Raw genomic sequence first — 24473 nt, 5'->3', positions numbered from 1 at the left:
TTTTTTTTGTATTCGGCTATGTTATGGAAATATTTGCTTTATTTTTTAAATTCAGAATAAAACTTTTTTTTGCTGCTTTTTTTTTGGTGAGGCAATCAAGGTTAAGTGACTTGCCCAAGGTCACACAGCTAGTAAGTGTTATGTGTCTGAGACCAGATTAGAACTCAGGTCCTCCTGACTCCAAGGCTGGAGCTCTATCTACTGCACCACCTAGCTGCCCCCCAGAATAAAACAATTTTTTAAGAAAGAAAATATTCATAAAGTCCTTAGAACAGTGGCTGTAACATAGTTCCTCCACTCTGCTGTCAAACTCATCTTCCTAAAGTGAAGGTTTGATTGTGTCATTATGTCATCATTAATCTCCCCCCCAGCCCAACCCCCATTTCAATTTAAAAACAATAACAGTGGATCCCATTGTAGCCAGAATAAAATATAAAATCCTCTGCTTGGCTTTTGAATCCATCACAACCTGCCCCCTTCCTATCTTTCCAGTCTTTTTGTACTTTACTCTGCAATCCAATGATACTGGTCTCATTGCTGTGCCTCATACAACATGCTCCATCCCTTGACTGGTCATTTTCATTCTCTGTCCTTCACTCCTGGAATTCTTGCTCTCTCGTTTCTGCTCCTGGCTTCCCTGGTTTTCTTCAAGTCTCAGCTAAAATTCTCAACTTTTACAAGAACCTTATCCAAGTCCTCCTTAATCTTACTACCTTTTTTTTTCTGAGAAATATGTTGTGTTATCTTGTTCACACATATAGCTTTTGCATGATTTTATCCTCTATTAGACTCTCAGCTTTTTAAGAGCAAAGATTTTTTTTTAATTATTGGTTTATTTGCTTGATTTGTTTTGGTTTGATTTCACCTTTTATTATATCCCCAGTAATTAGCACAGTGATGGCACTAATAAATGCTTGTCAACTGATTGGTTAAAAGAATACATCTCCTTTTTCCTTTCCCCTTCTTTCTTTTTCTCTATCATGTTGAAAACAACATGCCATTAGAGAGAGACCACATTAGTAACAAACAATATATCCATCTAGGAGTTGAGAGGAGACAACTAAACATGTGAAGAAAATGAATCACCAGGAGTATGCAGACCTGACCTTCAGGAGTCCCTAGGGAAATACCTACAATTCAAGGAAACTCCATGAGGACTCCACAAAAGGAGAAAAAGGACTTCTATCTTACCATGAAGTATAAATTCCCCTTTGCCACATCTGCTCTTTAAGCTTGAGGAAACTTTCACCTGTACTGTATCTGTATAGGTGTGTGTCTAAAGTTTTGGGAAGATGTTCTTGAATTAATTATTTCTACTATACTAGATGGTATAGTAAATAGACTGGTAGATTTTGAGTCATAAACACCTAAATTCAAATTCTGCCCTAGGTAAGTTACTTAACCTATCTCAGTCTCAGTTTATTCATATGTAAAATGAATGAAAAATAATTGTATTTATCTCTAAAGGTTTTTGTGAGAATGAAATGAGATAATATAATAAAGCTCTTCAGTTATTCCGTAAACACATATAAAGGGCCTGTTAAGGGCTGGGAATACAAAGAAAAATAAAAGATAGTTCCTGTTCTCAAGGAAGTCAGAGTCTAAAGGAAAATACAGCATGCAAATAATTATGTACAAACAAATTATACAAGATAAGTTGGAAATCATGACCAGACAGAAGGTACTGGAATTAAGAGAGATTGTGGGAAAGGCATCCTATAGAAGGTAAGATTTTAGCTGGAGCTTGAAGGAAGTCAGGGAAACCAGGAGGTGGAAATAAGGAGGAAGAACATTCCAAGATGGAGGACAGACAGCAAAAATGCCTGGAGTCCAAAGATGGAGTATGTTGTTTGAGGAACATCAAATAGGCCATGGAGGGTAAGAGGAGAAGTAAGGTATAACAAGACTACAACGGTAGGAGGAGACAAATTCTATGAATTCTTGTGCCTTTTTTTTTTAACCTTTTGGCCAATTTTTCTTTGACCTCATTGGGTTTCATCATGATAGGAGCATACACACTGATGACTGTGGCTGAACAAGTTGTGATATATGATTGTGATGGAATACTATTGTACTATAAGAAATGACAAGCAGGTTGCTCTAAGAAAAATCTGAAAAAACTTACATGAACTGATGCAGCTTTTTTTTTTTTTTTGTTTTTGGTCTGTTTTCTTTCACATGACCAACGTTTTATATGATTGCACATATATGATGTATATAAATTGCTTGCCTTCTCAATCAGGGGAAAAATAAGGGAGAGAGAAAGAGAATTTTAAATTCAAAATTAAAAAAATGTTAAAAAATGTTTTTATATGCAATTGAGGAAAAAAAAAACATTAAATATATGTATTTTTTTGTAAAAAGAAAGCTTTATCCTAAAATTCAAAGCCCTCCTAAACACAGAGTTGTCCTACCTTGTCCAGCCTTATCTGCCACATTGTCTCTATTATAACCAAACACAACTACTCTGTAAGCTAAATATGCCTTGCCCTTTTCTGTCTCCATCTTTCTTCTCAAGCTATTTCTCACATGTGGCAGGTCCTCTCTCCCCCTTTTGCCTTAGTGAATTTCCACACATCCTCTAAAGCCTAACTGAAATGCCATCTCCTCCAGTAAGCTTCCTCTGCTCTACTATTTTGGTAATTCTATAAAACTCCGCCCCCCCCCAAAAAAAGATCAATGTACACTCAGTAAACTCACAGTAAATAAGGATAATATCATTCTTTGTACTTCTATCCTCAGCATCTAGCACACTGCCCTACTGACCACAATAACTAATTCATACTAGCTGCTTAATACATATTTGATTGATCGATTATCTTATCTCCTTTTAGTGTATAAGCTCTATGAAGACAAGGATAGTGTCTTCCTAGTTTTGCATCACCTAGAAACAGTTCTCTACTTATAATAAACATTTAATAAATGTTTGCTTATTTGCTTTTCCCATTATGACCAACTTCTACTCCGGTGAAGCTGAAGCTATAGAAAAAAATACAGGCTAATGGTATAGTGAGGCCATTGGTGATGTCCACATCACAGCTCATCTGTGGCACTGTCATATCATACAGAATATTTTAGAAGAACAAAATTCATCTAAAAGAAAAAGGAAATGCTGACAAAAGAAGTTAATAATATGTTGCTATTGAAAGTACATGGAATTTATATAGAGGAAAATGGATCCAAATGAACTATTCCTCTCAGCCTCTTGTTCTTATGATCTTAATGCAACTGATCCTAAATGGGGCTAGTCAAGGTAGAAGTGCAGCCTTCAATCTAAAAAAAAAAAAGGGAAAAAAAAAGTTAGTTCCTGCTCCCAAGAGACCTTCCTTGAAAAAAAATCTCTTTCCAAGAAAATTACAACTTCTCCTTCGCCTGCTCTTCATGGAAAACTACAGCTGCCCATGATTTAGAATGGCATTTGTTTGCTTTGCAAAAGCGATTTTCATGCAGCTGGAAATGTGGAGACCCATGGAGGAGCAAATAGGAATGCTGAAGAACTAGAACAATTGGCATTGTTGAAGGTAAACAGGGAAACTTTTCATCCCAACACAATGTAGAAGCTATCAGTGATGATATAATTTTCAGCCAAAGCTATAAATAAATGATGTATGATACTGAGACACTGTAATAGGAGAAAGAAGCAAGAATTTCATGGCACTGTGGGAGAACTGACTTAGCTGGGAGATTGTCAGGAAGGGCAAACCAGGTAAAGTTTGATTTATTATGTACTACAGAGGTATGATAAATCTGGAATTAATCTCCTATTTCCTCATGCCACTAATTTGGTCCCAAGAAAAATGATTACAGTGATGATAAGAAAACTTTAAGTACTATTTAAAGTGAGACTGAAAATGATAGTGCTTAGTTTTGTTTCATTTGTTGTTGTTTTCATATTTACTTAAGGGTTAATAGGATAAGGATTCCTAAAAAGTGGCTATTGAATACTTATTCATTTCCACAATAATAGGAATGGGCCTGTTTTTATTTTAACTTTTCTGTAAAAATACTACTAGTGAGTATATGCTTAGTCTCTTTAGAAATAAAGCAAACATTTTTCTTCAACTCCTTTTTCTTTTGCTCTTTCTTAGGCACTTTACCAACTTTGGATCCTTGTACTATTATGTTTTACTCCTACTTATTCCTCCTTCACATTACAACCATATTAATTTCAGGTTTTCATTATTATGGCCAGGGAGACAGTGTCATATGGTGAAAGAACTTCTGAATTTGGAATCAAGAGAACTGAATTGGAGTCTTGACTTTACCACTTTATAGCTGGATGACCTTGTACAAGTTATTTCTTCACATAGTCTCAGTTTCCCCAAGTCTAATGTGACAAAAAATACTTACACACCTGTTTCAGAGGATTGTTTTAAGAATCATGAGTACTGTGTAAAATGTTTTATAAATGTGAGGTTTGTTAAAGGATTATAGCTCTAAGAGATTCAGATATTATTACTATGGTCTCATTTTACAAGAGAGGAAACTGAGGCAGAGTGGGGGAAGTGTTAAGTGGCTTTCCTTATGGTCACAAGAGAAGTGGGATGTAAACCTATGTCCTTTGAATCTTAAGCTGGGGCTTTTCTATTGACTCCTTTGGTAATAAAAAGAGGACTCAGCTGCTCATTCTTTGTCACGTCTTAAATGCATGGTATTTAATGGCATTTCTCCATTAAGCACTTAGTCACAATTCATAGAATCACGGGATTTAAAGCTGAGAGGGAGCTTAGTGATATTTTGGTGTAATTTTTTATTTTACAGTTGAGGAAAATGAAGGCCAGCCAAGTAAAGTGTTTGGCCCAGCTTTATACATGTACTTAGCGGCAGAGCTGGATTTCTGAATACAGTGGTATTAAGGTACTCTTGTAGGATATTTATCAAACTTGACTACATCACTGATTCTGCTCCTGATGGCAAATTTTTGCCAAATCAAACACTTTGCTGAAAGGGGCAAACAATCACTCAAATGCAAAGTGGTTTAGTAGAGCATTATATAGTTTAACAGATATAGTCCTTTCTAGGTTTTTAATTCTAAAGTCATTCTGTAACAACTGAATGTGATCCTCAAATTTTGATAATAGAATAGGTGATCAGATTTTTCTTCTTTTTCTTTAGCTTTTTATCTAACATTTTAAAAATAAGGAAGATAGAAGCATGTATGTGGAAGAACAGAGTTTGTTACCAAAATAAAATATCCAATAACTTTCTCCCTATATTTGTCAATGATCTTAAAGTACATATAAATCTAGCCAACTATTTGTTTAATTGAATAATGGGCTAATGTATGTTCAGAAAACTCAACCAATCTCATCTTTAATAATAACAAAAATGTTGTTGCCTTAGTTTTCATTCAGAAGCCTCTATACTTGAGAGGGTTTCTTAATAGTAATAGTCAAGTAAGAGAGAGAACTGTAGGAATGATATTGTCTCCTAACTTAAGGTATGTGATTTTTATAATTTATGGAGTTGTTGAAAGCTTTTAGCACTTCAATGCTAAGGGATTTCTAGTCTTTGTCTTTATCATTTCTATGTTCACTAAATGTGTGTATATTCATTCACATATATGCACCCACCCCACATATATATATAGCATACACATTATATATGTATGTATATATGTATATATATATATATAATTTACAACTCAGTTATATTTTCAAAAATATGAGGTTTTTTGATAATTACAGAAATCAGTGTGTTCTTGATTTCTAGTTTTTTCAATTAATTCACATATTTTAAAATTCATGGAATTGGGTGAAAGAGTGAAGTAGAAGCTCTCCACCCCATTCAGCTCATAGTCCACGTGATCTGGGTGAACTGTGATCTTCACTCTGGATACACCAGTGTTAGAAATATGCTTGACATCTAAAATTTAGTTATCAAAAAAGTTTATTACAGAGAAAGTCCAGAGGATTAGACGTTTCTGGCCAGAAGCGGGCTCCACCCCTCTTAGGGAGGGATGGTCCCTGAGTGCAAGGGGCAAGCACGCTTTTATACATTCAGATTCGGGTGCGAAACCTCCCAGGCCCAGATTGGTCCATCCCTTCCAGGGTTACACCCCTCCTTACGTGTTTCTCCTTGATATGCTCAAGTATGTTCCTCCTTCCTTGGTCATACACCCCATGACTCGTTAATGAGTTCCTAATTATTCTCTTTCTCTGTGGAAATATAACCTTTACCTGACTCTCACAATTCCCTCCTCTTTTTCTCAATAAGAATTATATTTCCACACTTTTTGTTCTTGTTGTCTTTCCTCAAAGAGTTTTAACATTAGTTCGAATTCTACATCAGAGGGGGAGGAATGACCACTAACTCTTTCAATCATCATCCTAACTCCTGTTACCTGAATTCCTGTAGCTGGTCCCATTGAGGTACTTTTCAAGGGATTTTGGGGACTTAATATGGGAGAAGGAAGGGAGGAATTGACCGATGCATTCTAAAAAGGGGGCAGTCCCCTTATTAAGAAAAGATACACAGACCCAAAAGTAATGATAAATTGTCCATTTAAAGCTTCAGAAGTCTCTTCTCATACAGCTGACACTCTGGACATCATCTGGTGAAGTCTTCTTTCTTGTCTAAGTGCTGTTCAAACAGTATCCAGCAGACTCTCCTCCTTCTTGTGTCCACTCTCCTACAAGATTGATCTCAACACTATTTTAAATTACCTTGCCAATAACCAGGGCAAATAATGAAAATTAACTCAACCCCTGTGTCTTCACCATTACAAGATCAAAACTGAAACTTGGTCCAATTGTCATGTTTCAAGAAACTCAAATTAAAAAAAAAATTAGAATCTAGCCTTACACCACTCTGCATTACTTCTAGTTTTATACTTTGCATTAGTTCATTATTCATTCCTATTCATATTCCCCATCGGGACTATGAGATTCCACTAAGGAATTAATAACACACTCCAATACATAGTAGTTAATTTAAAACCAGTACATATCAAATAACAAAGCAATCCCAACTTCTAGTCATGTACAAATAAATAATAGGTTTCTTTCAAGGCATTTACAAGGTAAGTCATAAGTTATTCCTCTTTTAACATTAATTGTAACAAACTGAGACAACTTTAACATTAACTAAGTATTAACTAAGTAACAGAATAATATCCTAGTTCCACAGTCTCCTGGTCTAATTATTCCCTCATGATATGGTATGGGTCCAAGCCCGTTGCCCCAGAAAGAATCTAGCTCCCAACAGTCCATGGGCCCCAACTCCTCATCTTCCTTTGAAAGCCCTAACCCCACCTCTTGATCTTATTCAGATGCCTTTCAAACTTCTTCCTTCCAGTGCCCTTCATTATCTATTCCCATTGTCTATTCAGTCTCTCAGACATTATAATGGAAATTCTCTCCTAGACCTTTTTCGTTACTTTAGTGTATGTAAGATCCACCCTCTCCCTCATTCAAACGCTGAGACTTTCTTATGTCTGCTTGTCCTTATGGGCATCACCTGGGTTTGTCTACAACAAACTTCCCCCCTGGCTGAAAGACCTGGGCTGAACTCCTTCAGGAGGAACCTTTGTGCTGTGACCTTGGAGTTCCAGCACCTCCAAACCTCCAGACCTCATCATAACCATTATGAGAAATTAAAGGATCCTGACTTATACAAGAATATATTAGTAACAGATGTCAAGACTGAATACTATTCTGAAATTCCAGGCCAAATAACTCAATCTTATATTTGCATCTTACTATAATAACCTCAGATGTTCCCGCATCAATCTATTGCAGACTTATGATTGTAGGAATTTGCCATGAAAGAACATAACTAAAGTAAGGGAACAATGCTTCCCTAGATTCATGTCAACTCCAGGCAGAAGTTACATACATATGACCAACTGCATTGAGCCAGGCTTAAAGTCTGCCAGGTGTCATAGTGGGGAAATTGAGTCAGGAGAATCCTACCTCAGCCATGCAGAAAAGTCGTTCTCACGACATTCCCATGAGAACACCCTCTTGCAGCTCATAGATGCAGCTCACAAACCTCTTTGAAGGCTGCTGACCTCATGGGTCAGTAGCTCAATCAGTTCCTTATTAATCATACCTGGAGTTAGACTCAAAACAGCAGTTCATTAACAGTTTCCAAGGTCTTAGATAGCAAATTCCCCTCATCAGAGTTTCAGGTGTGACTATAGTTTCACATTAATTAGGGAACATCTCCAAAGTGAGCTTTAATTAGTTTGCATAACTTCCTACACATATTCTGGTTCCTAATAATATCCTGAGTAAAATCAAATTTCATGAACATAAGAATGCTCTTGATCAGCTTTAGCTGTCGACACAGGAAGGGGCTTTCTTAGCACACTCAGGAAGAACAGATCGATTCAGGTTTTTGGCCCTTATTGGCGCCCAATTGATCTTAAATGATTATCACCATAAAATTCCTAGTTACCTAATTTCTCTAGTCCAGAGGTGTCTGCAATGGGCCACTTAATCAGTAAGAGTTCCATCTCACAAAACTCCTGCACAGGATTGATAAGAATTGAGATTTTACAAAATTTCTTTCTTTGGATAATTAAATAGTTTCTTTACACACATAAAAATACTTCTACCAGTACTTCACTTAAACAATAACTCCAAATAGTTTAGTTATCAATTTTAAACTTCACAAGTGAGAGTCAAATAATCCCAGCTAAAACTTTCCCTTTAAACATAGACAAAACTTTGAAGTTCTTATTTCTTAAATTACAGTACTTAAAAGGAAATGTTACAAAATGAGATCATATAGAATGCCCCAACAGCCCCCCTCATTCCTTTTTCTCTTTTCTCTGAAGGCACAATTCTTAATCCAACATTCCAGATCATAAAATAAATTGCCCTTCCAACAACATAACTAACACAATTGCTTACCAGATTATATCATATAAGAAAATTCAGAACTATGTAAGCAGTATATTAAAAACTTGAAACAGACCCAATAAAAATCTTTCTTTCTGGACCCTTTCACCAGGTCCAACTTTCTCCTGGGGCCACTCCCACCCCTCTAGACTGGCTTTTTCCCCATTATCTATGAAAGCCCATCATTGTCTTTTACTGGTCTGATAGCCTCGGGCTACATCCAGACTCCTGATTCAACCTCCATGCCACTCCCAATCTAGGCACTTGATTGAAGGCCGCCTAGAGCCTGGCCCATATGGCCCATCCTCAACAAACCCAGTCTTTAGCCTAAACGAGGCCTGGGCTAAAAAAAATTTTTTTTTAATTGAGGCCCTGATGTACAAGAGAGTATTTCATTAATTCCAAATCAATACATATCAATAAGTTTTCCACAATAATATATGTATATACCACAGGGCATACATTACAGAATTATTTCCACAATTGCAATAAACTTTGGAACAACCCATTATCAATTTACTTGAATGCACTCCTAAATCACTTTGCACAGAGAATCATTCATCTCATCATTAATGTTAAAACTATAACTTAAACCACCATATATTTTTATAATAGTCAAGATTTTAAACAAAAATCTGCTATCATAGTCTTATAACCAAATATACCTCACTAGGTATTTAACAATTTCAAATTATCTCATCTTTACCGCTAAAAGAACCATTGCAGGTCAAGAGTTACTTTAACACCATTTCTACCTCACAATGGTCCCTCAGATTTTACAATCTAAGAATTTTAGAAGTACCATACAATTTAGAAATACAGTAATAACTTAGACAATAAACTTCAGATAACATCAATTGCATTTCCATATTATCATATATAGAAATTATCACTCTTATTACTCTTAGCACTTTTAACAATTACATTAAATAATAAATCCCACTTCTAACCTATGCCATAAATATTCAATCATCATTCATTTTTTTCCATAATAACCATTTTTATAAAACAGTAAACTTACATCCAATCAGATCCTAATTTATAATCATTAATGATAAACATTTAAAACATTTTTGTTTTAAATCCAATGCTCTTGGCCCTTTAAAAGGAAATATTCTCCACAAATTTATATATTCCCTTAAAAAGACACGTGTAAATAATTCCTGCTCTAAACAGTTATCTCCCTTTTTCTTTTCCTACTTCCTTAAGGAGCAAAGAAAAAGTCCCCCATCATTTTTAGCAGCTTATCAGATAGAGCCACCCTCCTGAGAATCTCAGGCTTCAGCAATTTGAACAGGGGGTAACCCTCTATCACTTCATTGCTTTTCAAATTAAGCTAAATTTTTTTTTCAGTTTTCCATTCTTCTACTTAAAACAGACCACTTCCTCATACCTTCTCAACTTACTTATTATGCTTTTCTTTCTACCCATACTTCTTTCATTCCTACATGCTTAAACTTTCTTGCCTTTCCTTCTGATGAACTTTGATTAAAGTCACTTTAAAACTGCACATATCTTATTTCTTTCTAAGTCTGACCTGACACTTCTCTTACCCTCCTCAACTAGCTTTTTCCAATCATTTAACCTAAATAACAAAGTATTTCTTTTCTCTCACTTTCCCTCATCCACTCTCTTCTCTAAGGCTTTTATAATGTTAAAAACCCTTATTTTCGTAATGTTAAACACATTGCCCCTGTATCAGACACATTGGCTGGAGGGAAAGACAGCCAGTCGAACTCTTAGCCTTGGGTTTAATAGCCATTAAACCTGAATTCAAATCCTCAGCCCTTTTTCTTCTCTTTCTTGGCCCTAGTAGCCATCTTGGGCTGCAATCTCCTACATCCTTATCAGTAAAGGCACATAAAGGCTGTACCTTCCACTAACTCTCTGCCCTTTTCATTCTAATCTCAATCTCCCCCAGAAAGCCTGAGACAGTGTTCCTTTTCCAATCTCAGACCTCAAAAATTACTCAAAAATTTTTCTGGCAGACATAAAACATCAACATACAGACAGACAGACCATGTGCCCACCACTCTTAATTCTAACCCTGACCGGTCAAAGAAACTCATTTTGTCCCAGGGTCCCCTTATTTCCCTCTTCCTTACCTGTACTCTTTCCCTTCCTGCCTGACTGGGACCGTGGTCCTTGCCTTGACTCACATCTTTTCCCTTCAGGCTTTTAATTCCTTCACTGTCTGTACCATGATTCTTATTTTCTGTCTCTGCTTCAGGAGGGTGTTTCCTTTCCCATCCCTCCATTGCCGCCCTTGTTATTGATGTGATCTAGAGGTTAGTGGTCCTGGCACCCCAAAATACCCGGGTCCTGCCTGAAAGAATTTGACCTAATCCTTCTTGCAGCCAAAAACAAGGTATATTGAAGATTCACCATATTGGCTAAACTCTTAAGGAATCTGAGCATCTATGGGCTATTGGCTAGATTCTAAGAATCTGAGAGTCTTAATGGAGACAAGATGGACCTTATATACAGAAAGACCATGGGAGAGTGGCCAAGTAGTCCATGAGGTAATAGAATTCCCAAGGGTGGGAAATAGAGCCTAGGTGGGACCAAGGGTGGGAAGTGGCCTGGGGCCATAGGGAGGCAAGACAGTAGAGGGGAGATTGGGTGTAGCCACAATGAAAGACCAGTTGACGGGACCATAGCCACCAGAGATTTGGCCATGTGGGAAAGTACAGAGTCCATGAGGTAATAGAATTACTAAGGGTGGGAAATGGAGCCTAGGTGGGACCAAGGGTGGGAAGTGGTCTGGGGCTATAGGGAGGCACCAGTTGATGGGACTATAGCCTCAGGGGAACGCCAGAGATTTGGCCATGTGGTAAAGTCTGGGATTTTTCCTTTCTAGGGCTCAGATTCCACCCCCATCATTATCATTCCTCTTTCCTCTCCTGAAAAAAGAATGTTAAGGATTGACATTAACTTACCCCAGGTGTAAATGTTCAGACCCAGAAACTGATCTAATTGTTCTGACCATCCTAGGGGTCTTCCATCAGTGATTTCATCTCTTTCTTAAATGCCCTGACTTCGGTAGTACTGAGGGGAGCATTTACAAAACCAATTCCACCTCCTTGACCACCCATGGGGACCTCCCTTAAAGGGAACATGAGGGCTACGGCTTCACCCTTTTTCTTTCCCTTTTGTTTGGCTTAAGAATATGTCTGCTGCTGTTGGGGCTACAGTCCCTGGGCCCCAGCAACCTGCATAGTCTTTCTCTTCTTTAGAGGCCTCTCCCTTATCATTCACATACAAATTTAGCAATTGAAAAACCCAATCCTCATCTGATCCAAATCTAAGCCAGAACACTGATGGGACCAAAATAGTCTCCTTGGTCCACTCCTGGCAACAATATTTAATCATTTTCTTTTCATTCTTCCCTCTAGTCCTGGGAGCGTCCTCCCAACCTTCTAACATCCTTCCCAGAGGACTATGGGAAGGAATGTCGTCCCTGAGGATTCCTCCCCTCCCGCTTTCCGGTTACTTTCGAATTTACCCCTCCCATTTCCGAATCTGTTCTTGGCTCAAAGCTAACCATTCAGATCCCCGGAACTCAGAAGTTCCCGGGTACCTTCGAATTTACCCCTCCCGTTTCCAGATCTATTCTTAGCTCAAGGTTAACCGATCAGATCCCCGGACCTCAGGAGTTCAAGACCAGCAAAGATCGTTTCTTACCTTTGCCCAATATATTGGCTCTCGTGGTCTGCCGGGGGCTTCCCCAATCCTCTGGACTTCTCCCACGTGGTCCAAGATCAGGAGTTCGGGTTGGGAGAGGTTCAACTCACCGAGACCGATCAGGAGCGCTCTTCCTGGGATGTCTTACCTTGTCCCCTCCGAAGTCTAGATGTGGCCCCACATTGGGCGACAAATTGTTAGAAATACATTTGACACCTAAAATTTAGTATCAAAAAACTTTATTACAGAAAAAGTCCAGAGGATTAGAAGTTTCTGGCCAGAAGCGGGCTCCACCCCTCTTAGGGAGGGATGGTCCCTGAGTGCAAGGGGCAAGCATGCTTTTATACATTCAAATTCGGGTGCGAAACCTCCCAGGCCCGGATTGGTCCATCCCTTCCTGGGTTATACTCCTCCTTACATGTTTCTCCTTGATATGCTCCAGTATGTTCCCCCTCCTTTGGTCATACATCCCATGACTCATTAATGAGGCTCTAATTATTCTCTTTCTCTGTGGAAATATAACCTTTACCTGACTCTCACAGGAGGAAAGAGTCAGTTATCTCAATCTGGCTAATTTTAAAAACACAGCTTCTTGCTATACAGACTATCAAAGGTAGTGCTTCCCACCCAAGTGGTAAGAAAACCCAGGATGCTAGGTGCCTAAATGTTATTAGATCTGGGCATGGTCAGAGTTGGCCTGTTTTCTCATTTTAAAACTTGCATCTAGACAATTGAGGTTGTCTGGGAAATAGGGGGGAATTATGTTTCTCACTTGTGGTGGAATAAGTTTGTAAATCTGTGATTATAGCTTTGAATTTTTTTTTTTTGGTTAACGATAAAAATAATTGAAGCTATTTACTACTTGAACATTTGCACTCTTCATTTTCTCACCTATTCATGGGCTACAGGGGGACATTAGAAAATTTAGAGTATAATCAAGTGGCCTGGCTGTAAGATGATTATTCTTATCCAACAGATACTATTTATATATTAGTCTTATTCACAACAAAAATCAATAAGAAAAACAAAACCAAGACTAATACTGCTAACAAATAACATTGGATAAGAATAATGACAGTCAGCATGGCCTAGGAGGTTAGAGAGCTGGTCTCAGCATTTGGGAGATCTTCATTCAACCCTCTCTTCAGACATACTTACTAAGTGACATTGGACAACTAACCTCACCTCTCTTTGCTAGTCATTTCTTAAGACTATAAATAGAGCAATAGTTGCCAAACTACATTGATTAGAGGGGAGTTTCTCACCTGGAGTTTCCAACATTACTGAAATCCTTGGAGGAATGAATGGGAGATGGGGGGAGAGCTGAGCTTGTTATTTCCCAGCAGCCAGATGATGTCACTAACTGGGAATTCTGGCCCTAGTATTGGACTAAGTAGCCAAAGTGTTGGGATTGTTGAGCAACAAAGATCTTATTTTCATTCAAATGTTCTTGGTAGAACAGAATAAGGAGAAACATTGTTTCCCCAAAAAGTGAATCCATCATTTGCTTTTGAGGATATCCTTATTGTTGTATTCTGGTAGCTTTGGTTATCTCCACAGTCAAGAGGATTTCTGACTAGCTTCTTTAATGAGGAAGATTAAATGAGGTTTTCACTGTGTTGAAAAAGAATAGAGACATTTAACAATCTTCTACATTCAAATAGATAGTTTTGTGTCATTTGTTATACACTTTTCAGGCTTATCTTTTCATCCAAGGCTAAATGAGGGTTCTCTCCCAATATATTCCAGCTTGGCTAATTATAAGAATCTATCTGTCTATCTATCTATCTATCTATCTATCTAGCTATCTATCTATCTACCTATCTATTTGTAGATTGTCCATTTGACGAAAATAATGTATTTTAATGGAATATTTTAATTTTAACAATTAAAATTGTTAGCTTTTGAAAACTAATTTTGCTCCATAGAATTTATAGTACTGTGTGGTTATGTATCTTGCTATTATATTATGAAAAAAAATACACCTCCTTCTGACTATGTCCTAAACAGTAGTAGTTTATGGTCTTAATGAAAAGGAGAAAAAAAAAAAAGTAGGATTTAAATTATTGACTGTCAGATTAATAAAAGGAAAACTCCTTTCATCCATGTACTTAAGAAATGCTGTTTGTCATCAGTGTATTTAGCATTTCTTTGTTATTGGGAATATTGTTCTTTGAGTTTGAATGTGGCTATAGCTGCAATGATAACAAGAAAATTATTAGTCTCTATTTCATCACAGGAGCAAAGATCAAGGAATGGAAAATACCTTAGGAGCCATCTAGACTAAAACTCCTCATTTTATAGAGGAGGCAATTAAGGCTCATGAAGTGACTTGCCAAAGGTCTCACAGGTGGGAGCAGTGGAACTGTTTTGTGGTTTTGTTTTAGCTCTCTTTTCAGAGCACCTTACTGATGCAGTTTAAGGGTTCAGCGCTGGGACCCCAACATCATAACACGCAGGTCCTGCCCGAAAGAATTTGACCCAAGCCTTCTTTCAGCCAAAGACAAGGTTTATTAGAGATTCGACATATTAGCTAGACTCTTAAGGAATCTGAGCATCTATGGGCTATTGGCTAAATTCTAAGAATCTGAGCAGTAGCTAGATTGTAAGAATCTAAGCCTTGGCTAGATTTTAAGAATCTGAGCATCTTAATGGAGACAAGATGGACCTTATATACAGAAAGACTGTGGGAGGGATCTAGGAGTGGCCAAGTACTTTGGGGTGACTGGAGGAAGGGTCTAAGGAGATCTGGATGGGAGTAGCCAGTAAACTGGGGTAAATAGAACTCCTGGGACCTGGACAATGGAGCCTAGTTAGGATTAAGTGTGAGAAATGGCCAGGAGCCATTGGGAGGTAAAACAACGGGAGGGGAGATTGGGTGTAGCCACAATGAAAGGCCAGTTGATGGGATTATAGCCTCAGGGGAACACCAGAGATTTGGCCAAGTGGGAAAGTCCAGGGTTTTTCCTTTCTGGAGTCCAGATTCCAACCCCATCATTACCAGAGACACAAAGAGGGCATGATAAGCAGGACCTTGTCCCAACTACCAGAATTTAATAAGGAGGAACCTCTCTCCCAGCAGACAGTTAAAAATATTTAACAGTGGTGGGCAAATTAACAGGGACAAAGTAAATTATCTAAATTTGATTTATGCAATTTTTCTTACCTTTTTATATCTTTAACAACCTTTTCACATTCAATATGTCCTCCTTTTCCTGAAATCACCTCTTTTACATGATTGGACATTGAGCTTCCAGACATTTGACACATTATTTAATTCTTCAACTGAAATGAAACTTTACTGTATCACTTTGGATGTTAAGCATGCCTTTGATGAATTGTCCAGCCTTCCAAGCCTAGGCTGTTCAATAGATTTTCAATAGGGTTTAACTCAGACAAATTTCCAGGCTATTTAACTATATTCACGTCTATCTCTTGGATGAATTGCTTGACCTTTCCTGTAGACACCATGTAGTAGCTTTCCTCAAAGTCATGTTATAGCATTACATTTTCTCTTTGGGAATTTCTGTAATTGCCAGAAAAAAAATCAGTTTCTCAGTCAACATATTGATCAGAATTCATTATTCTCTCAGTGGGGGATGACTTCCAGGCCCAATGGAACTAAGAGATCTACAAAACATTTTGAGAGACATGGATGTTAGAATCTGATGATAATGCCCAAATCTAACATGCTCACCTGACCTTCATCTGACAATTGTTTTGAGAAAGAAAACAATGAGCTTCATCAAGAAAAAAAAAATATTTTCCTGATTTACCTGTCTTCAGTCTTTCTATTGCCATACACATAACAAACATTTGTTTTGTTTTGTTTTCACAACAATTGGTAGCAGTTGAATTTTTACTTGTCTTGTTTTTATTCTAATAACATTAAAAAGCTTGTGCTACATTAACAGAATCAATAATAATCCCTCTAGTTTCTCAGAAAGTCTTGGTTAATATTACAAGAAGCCTTTCCATATCCCCCTTAATGTTTTGTGATTCCTTCTGTGATATTTAATATATTTGTTTGTGTATGTGTGTATATATATATGCAGATACATGTGTGTATATGTGTGTGAATACATTTACATATGTATACATATGCGTGTACACATAAACATGTATGTATGCATGTGCATGTGTATGTTTATACATGGTTGTTTGCATGTTGTCTTCCCCCTTAGTTTAGCTGCTTGGGAGCAAAAACTGTTTTTGAATTCCATTGTATGCCCATAGCATAGTACCTGGCACTCAAGAGTTTAATAAATGCTTGTTAACTGACTGACTGAGTAGAAGAACATACACATGACCATGGTTGTCACAAAATGAAACCATATCAGAATTATGGCTTGCCTCAAGTAGTATGCACAACATAATAGCTATGGTAGCAAATGTAGAAGAAGCCAGAGCATCAAGGACTTTGTTCTTCTGGTATGCAAACTGGATGTGTTCTGTGAGTGGGCTTTTCTGTGCTTTGAACCTCATTTCTATCATTGTGAAGGTGAAAAGATCACCTGATATAGGGTCAGAGGGTTCAAGTAGTACCTCTGTTATTTGATAATTTCTGTTGTTAAGTCATTTTTTAACTGTGTCTGACTCTTCATGATCGCATTTGGGGGTTTTCTTGGCAAAGATATTGGAATGCTTTGCCCTTTCCTTCTCCAGCTCACTTTACAGATGAGGAAACAGAGGCAAACAGGGTTAAGTGATGGCCCAGGGTCACACAGCTAGTAAATGTCTAAGGTCAGATTTAAATTCAGGTCTTCCTGATTCTAGGCCTAGCACTCTATCTACTACACCATGTAATTGCCCGTTATTAGCACTTCAAAGTATGCAAAGTGCTTTTTTTTTATCTTATATCCTTCTCAGAGCAAACTAGCTATTATTCTCACCATTTTGCAGATGAGAAAACTGAGTCTGAGACTTGCAGAAGGTCACTCAGGTAATAAGTGTCTGTGGCTAGATTTGAATTCAAGTCTTTAGCACTCTAGGTCCATAATTCAACAAACAGCACCATTTAGCAGCCTTTAGCTATCAGCATAACATTGGGCCTATCACTTAATTGACAAATGTCTCTGTTTCCTCAACCATAATGGGGGATTGGACTTAGTAAACTGAAAAGTCCCTTCCAATTCTAAATCCACAGTCACATGAATAGTGTTTAAGACTATGTTTTCCTATGTTCCAATAGCATACATAAAAGCAACAACAAATAAATATTGCACACAAATCAATGTCCCAACAACCTTATGCCTATAATGTACAATAGCAATTTTGCCATAAAACTTACAATCCAATTCGCCTTATCAGCTAGACTGGGAGAGCTAAACTCTCTAATAAGTGAAAGTCATTATCATTATAAAACACTTTTCCTGGTCTCTTGGTAAGCCTTAGGCAGGGCTCTAGTTTTCCTGAATTGCTTGGAAAACTTTAGAAACAGAGATCACTCAAGACACCTAAATAGAGGTCAGGATATCATAGAAATCTGGATTGGGGGTATATAGTGAATTAAAGAAATTTGAAGTATTGGGAGGAGGAGCTGAAGAGACAAAAGATAGAATATAAAGGAGGAATTCATTCTCCCAGCTGCCCCAGCTGGCATCCCTGTGGCTCAGGTCTTGCATCCCCCACATTAGTATCTCCCTTCAGTACATTCCTCCAGCATACAAGAGATATCACTGTCCCTCTTATTCCACCTTTTGCGGGGGGGGGGGGGGGGGGGGGGGGGAGGAGTTGGGAATCAAGGAAATCCTCAATAATGTTGCATACTACTCGGTGCAGGAGCATTTGTATGTAAGGGCTCAGCAGCATGTGGGTGGGTGTGTTTGGGGGCAAAGACAAACAATATTTCATGGGGGCATGGGAATAGCATACCTCTTGCCAGCATAAATGTTCTCTGTCACAATACTCATTAATATGGGAGTATCATAGAGGTGGGATCCTAAACCTTTCTGTAAGTCAGACAGTTCTTTCTAGGATTGTCTCCTATAATGTATAATGTACACATATGATTGATTAATCACTGCTTCTGTTAAATAACGAACAGAAACCCTAATTAGACTTAAACTTATCAATTCATGTATAACCTGAGGCCCATATCCCATTGTTATAAGACTTTCTCCTCACTGATGGAAATTAATGTCTGTATTTGTATGAGAGACAGGTGAAAGTTGGCAAGAGAAAGAGAGATTCAGTCTATTCATGCTTTGCAGTCTTGTCTCTCTTTGGCTGGGATTCTCATATTTCTTTGGGGCTATGAAGAAAGAAAGACTCTGAGAAGAAGCTGAAATATAGACCTTTGATCATGTCCTTACTCTCAGTTCACTACACTAGAGAATTCGGGGAATTCCTTTGGGTAAGATATGGGACTTTTTCTCTTGGTTGAGCTGTTATCCCATTCCCAGTGATAGAGCTCCATTCATCTCCATTGTCTGGTATATATTTTCATATGTATACTTTCTAATTTTTTTTCCAGCAACTTGGAAAAGAAATATGTTTCTTTGCTATTTGCTATGTGTGTTCATTGTAAAATTGGTATCTGGTGGGAAAAAGGTCAAGCTTGGATATAAAACTTTTAGAAATAGTATTCAAGGGGCAGCTAGGTGGCAGAGTGGATAGAACACTGGCCCTGGATTCAAGATGACCTGAGTTCAAATACGCCTCAGACACATAACACTTACTAGCTGTGTGATGCTGGGCAAGTCACTTAACTCCATTGCTTAGCAAAAAAACAAACAAACAAAAAAAAAACTGAAAGAAATAGTATTCAAGAGTTTAACTTGAGCCTTCAAATTACACCTCCTTGACTAATGACAGTTAGGGAAACAGATAAACAAAATTTTATCCCAGTACTACAAGACAACAAAGTAGTTAAGCTTCTGCCTCCAACCTCCTGATTCCCCTATTGGCAGAAATTAAAATCTTTCTTGGGCAAGAGTGAAGATAAGAGATTGTAGACATATCTATTCTTAGCTCCCTTGGAGCTACACATTAAGACAGCTAAACTACTTTTTTTTTAAATTAAAGTATGCAAACAATACTCTTTTCTAAGAACAAACCACCAACCTGATTTTCATAAGTTTGAATAAATTCTTTTATACTGGACTCATAATAAGGTTCCTTCTCTGTTCCCCCAAACTGATCATCTGGCAATTCTCAGCACTGACCTCAAGGAACACAGGGTGCTGGCAACTCAAGTGTGAGGAATTTAAGAGCCAGTCTTAGTGGTGCCCTAGGATTAGGACGATGACAGGGCTTCAGTTTTTTTTTTTTGTCTTGTTTTGTTTTGTTTGTTAATATACTTTAGCTATAGTCTTTCCTAAATTGTTTAGCACATAATTTAATTGGTAGTATATTACAGGAACTACTGATAGACTTTCACATATTTTAAGTTTTTTTATTGGTGGTCTGTCTAATTAGAGGATTTGCATATGATTATCAGTTATTTAAGGATACATACATATTGTTTACTACATCATAATATGCAGTTATTTATAATATTATTTAAAAAAAAGCTTCCAGAAAAATGAGTGATTCAAAAAAGCTCAATCACAAAATGGAGGTTCGAAACAAAATGGAAACAGTTATGCTAAATTGGAATACTCTTTTTATCTGAAGTACTAAAATATTCTCATTACTTATCAATTATGCTAATTTGACAAACTTATTGCTACTATCTTATTAAAGGTACCAAAACATTTTCTCACTACTTTCCCATCCTGTTTTCTTTTTGCTAATTGTCTCCAGGTCTTTTTTTTTTTTACCAGGTTCTCCTATATCCGTCTCTAAAAGAATCAGAATTCCTAGTCCTACTCTTCATTGGCCTCTCTCTCTCATTTGAGTATATGCTTCCAGTGATTTCTCCAAACTGAAAAAAAAATAGCAAGCCACAAGCAGTAGAAGATGATTTATTTGGAGATTTAAATGTGCATTTTGCAAAACCTATTTAAATTAACTTTTGTTAACAAGCTTATGAACAAAATGTAGCAAATGTCTTTGCATATGCCTCACTATGAAAAAGTGTGCTTCTCAAATGTTTAATAGAAATCACAGCTTCTAGGGAAAATTATTTTTTTAAGGAATCTTATGAGGAACTAATACTGTAAAGAGAAAAGTCTTGATGTGACAAGAAAAAAAATTTTAATTTGGTCATTTTTGTATTCTAGGATTCCTTAAAAAGAGGCACATTTCTAACCCTTTCCTTCATAAGTTTCGTATATGAGAACTTCAAAACTGGCAAATTTAAAGGAGCTCAGAGAAAAGGCTTAAAGACTGTAATATACCTCTCATTTCTAATTCTTTCAAAAATATTTATGTGAATTTGTATTGAGGATACCAGAGTATATTTATGCCAAGGAAATATGCTCTCTTTTATCTAGTAATAGATAAAAAGAAGGTTCTGAGTAATCTGAGAGATGTCTAATATATATTCTGTGAAGACATAACTAGAAAATTCATAGGGATTCCACATTTAGAAATGTAGTTATGAAATGGTTCATGCTTAGGTCTCCAGTTAGAGAATAAAATTCTAAGTATAGGTCGGGGGGTTGAACTCCTAGTCATGGAACCAATGTGGCTCCCTTTACACTCTAATGCCTCAAAGAAAGGGATATCCAGGATATCCAGGATCATAAGGATAAGTTTGACTATTGCATTTATGTGAAATAATGTAAAATGTGGCAAATGTATTCTTTAGCAGAATAAATTTAAGAAAAAATAGAAATGAAAGTAAGACTGGGACAGGGCATGCTTTGCTCATTTTTCTCTTTGTTCCCTCCCACCATACAGATATAAACCTATCTATATAACACTTCCACTTTGATTTTTGTCCTTTCTTCTCATCAATTTGTCACTGGGGTTTATTTAACATCCTGTATGATTTCCTCAATTCTGATATTATGAAGATATCAGTGGAGCACTCTGGTGGTCTCCCTGACATCATTCATTCCTGCCATGTGACTAGCTAATCTTCCCTTCCTATTATTTAACCCCTAGATGACATCATTTACTTTGTTATTTATTCAGAATTCATTTGTTATATATGTTGCAATTCATTATATATCTCTCTTGTCCTCTAAGTGATATTCATTTTTAATTTTTTCAAGACCAATGTGTTTTAAGTCTTGCTGTCATATAACAACATTAACAGAATGTTAGTTTTGAAAAGATGGTTTTTTGTTTTTATGATAATTTTTGGATCAGCAAGGGAGTTTTGCAGTTTCCGAAAATATTCTAATCCACTCTCATCCTCTTTTTTAACTCGGGGTTCCTACTCATTTTTCATCTTTGCTCTTTTTCCTAGTTACACAAAATGAAGGAAAAGATCAAATAAATGTATATTGAAATCTGAGCAATAGTCTCCTTCCATTTATTCTTTCCAATATAGATGGATATTTAAACTTCTTTTTAGTGATTAAAGATCATTTACAGGAAGCTCTGCAATGTTCAGAGACTTGATTCAATCAGCACAACACCATCCACAAACAGGACCAGTTAGAATATCTCACCATCCACAGTCCTTGACATGGACCCTACACTGAATCTACTCCATCTCAGTGGCAAATACCTTTGATGAGCACATACCACCTTTCTTTATCCTTTGACCAATGTTGATCACAATATTATTGAACAGAGTCATTTCTGTTAGATATTCCGAAGAATATTGAATGATGTTGATATATGGATACCTTGTTAAGAACCTCTAAGGTGATATTTATTCTACTCATTAAAACTAAAAATTGCCAGTAGAAATCAATTAGCCTAATAAGATCTCAATTTTTCTAATTTTTCAGTTAATTTGATGGGATAAAGATGTGGTTTATTATAAAATAATACTTGCAAAATCATGTTACTAACCCTGTGGTGCTTCCTATAATGATGTTTCCCTGAGTTTTTGAGCTATGTCAGTGCTCTAGAAACCATTTGAGCATGGGCCTGTAAATAGTGTGAATTTTTTTTTCTAAGGAAAATATGCTAATTACAGAGAGGTAGGTGACCAGACCTTCAATTGTGAAACTTAACTTTAAATTAATTTAGTACAATTTAACAGACTTTTATAGAGTGTCTACTATGGTCAAACTGAGGTGTGACATAAATGGAAAGAAAAATACATTTGACTTGTTGGGGGTAAGGAATGGAAAGGAAACATATTTTATGACATCTACTATGTGCTAGGTATTTTGCATTGTGTTAAGCCCTTCTGATAAATATTATGTCATTTGATCCTCGCATCAATACTTTGAGGCAGGTGCTACTGTTATCTACAGTTTTACATTTTAGACAAACTGAGGTTAAGTGACTTGTCCAAGGTCACACAGATAGTAAGAATCTGAGGCTAGATTTAAACTCAAGTCTTCCTGACTCCAGACCCAGTGCTCTATGCATTTTGCCATGAACTGACTAAGTTATTGCACCGTCCTGCAAAGAGTTCCAAATCTGGCATAGCCTTGAACTTGAATATTTGTTGCATGCTGGTTTCTTTTCTTGGTCTTTGATTTTTTCAAGTTGCTTTGCACTTTAGGTTGTGTCCTTTAATTTCTTGAAACTTTGTGATTTTGGCTTATGATCTTACTCTACCTGTATGTGGACTCAGAATCCAGGATAATCCTTGGCAGTAGACTTTACTGTTTCACACAATTACATGGAGTCAATAGCTACCTATTAAATAACTATAATTTTACCCAAGGAGCTTAGCAGAGTGGACAAAGAGCTGGCCAAGAAGACTTGATTCAAATTATCCCTTTGTCAAGACCCTTGGTTTGTCATTTAACCTCTCAGTGCTCCAAGGCAACTTTCTAAAACTGTAAAATGCGGAGAAAATTACAACTTGAATAGATAGCAGATGTTTCCTCTTGTAGAAGATGCCAACGTGAAGCAAACCGCACATTTCATCCCTATGTCTCTATCTCTATTTTAAACAAACAACTAGTCCAGCAGTTGCAGCATAGGATGGTGTCCAGAGGGCTGCCTTGAAATTCTGCTTCTAATGTATCCTTATTGTATGACCCTGAACAAGTCATTGAATACGCTTAGGCAACTTTCTAATAATACAAGTTGAGAAAAGATGTTGACCTACATTTGTAGAAAGGATTTCCTTAACTGGAAATTTGTTTTCCAATGAAATCACAGGCCCAGTCTATTACTAAGTGGTCTAGCATTGCAAAACTAGTTATTTGCAATAATGTACCTGAAAAGTAGATGTAGTGCATGCCCCTCTCTAAAATACATTGGTGTTAAAATGCTTTGTACTTATGCAACATATTAATACCTATCAGAAAAAATGGAGTATTGCTTACACCCTCAAGTTGTAATGGAAAGAATACTGGTTTTAAACTCAGGAGACTAGAGTTTAAGTCCTGAATCCTGGGAAAGCTAATAAAGCTTTTGGAGTTTCACTTTCCTCATTTTTTAAAAAAATAGGAATATAATATTTGTAATATTTTCATATTATAATTACATTGGATTATAATTATTTGATCTTTTTTTTGGTAAAAGTAGACATTGTAATATTTCTGTTACTTACCTCACAGAGTTATTGTAAGGAAAGATCTTGGTCTATATAGATAGGAAAGTTTTGTGATGGCCAGAATACTTGGCAAATACAGGGATTTGCTGTTGGCAGATAATAAAGTTAGGAATTTGGACCAATAATAGAAAGGGAAATCCCATTTAAGATAACTACAAAATTCATGAAGTATGTGGGGATCAATCTCCCAAAGCACACGGACAATTTGTATAGATACAATTACAAAATGCTACTTAAAAGAAAGTTAAATAGCTGGAGGAATGTTATAGTTTTATAGTTGGACTGTGCCAATATCATAAAAATGACAATAATCCCTAAGTATGCTATACCAATCATATTATCAAGGGAATACTTACAGCACTTGATAAGATAATAACAAAATTCATTTAGAGAAACAAAAAATCTAGCGCACAAAGGGA

This window comes from Vombatus ursinus, unplaced genomic scaffold, assembly GCF_900497805.2.
Source record: "Vombatus ursinus unplaced genomic scaffold, bare-nosed wombat genome assembly UNPS02009573.1, whole genome shotgun sequence".
NCBI lineage: Eukaryota > Metazoa > Chordata > Mammalia > Diprotodontia > Vombatidae > Vombatus > Vombatus ursinus.
Note: the sequence above shows the minus strand (reverse complement) of the source record.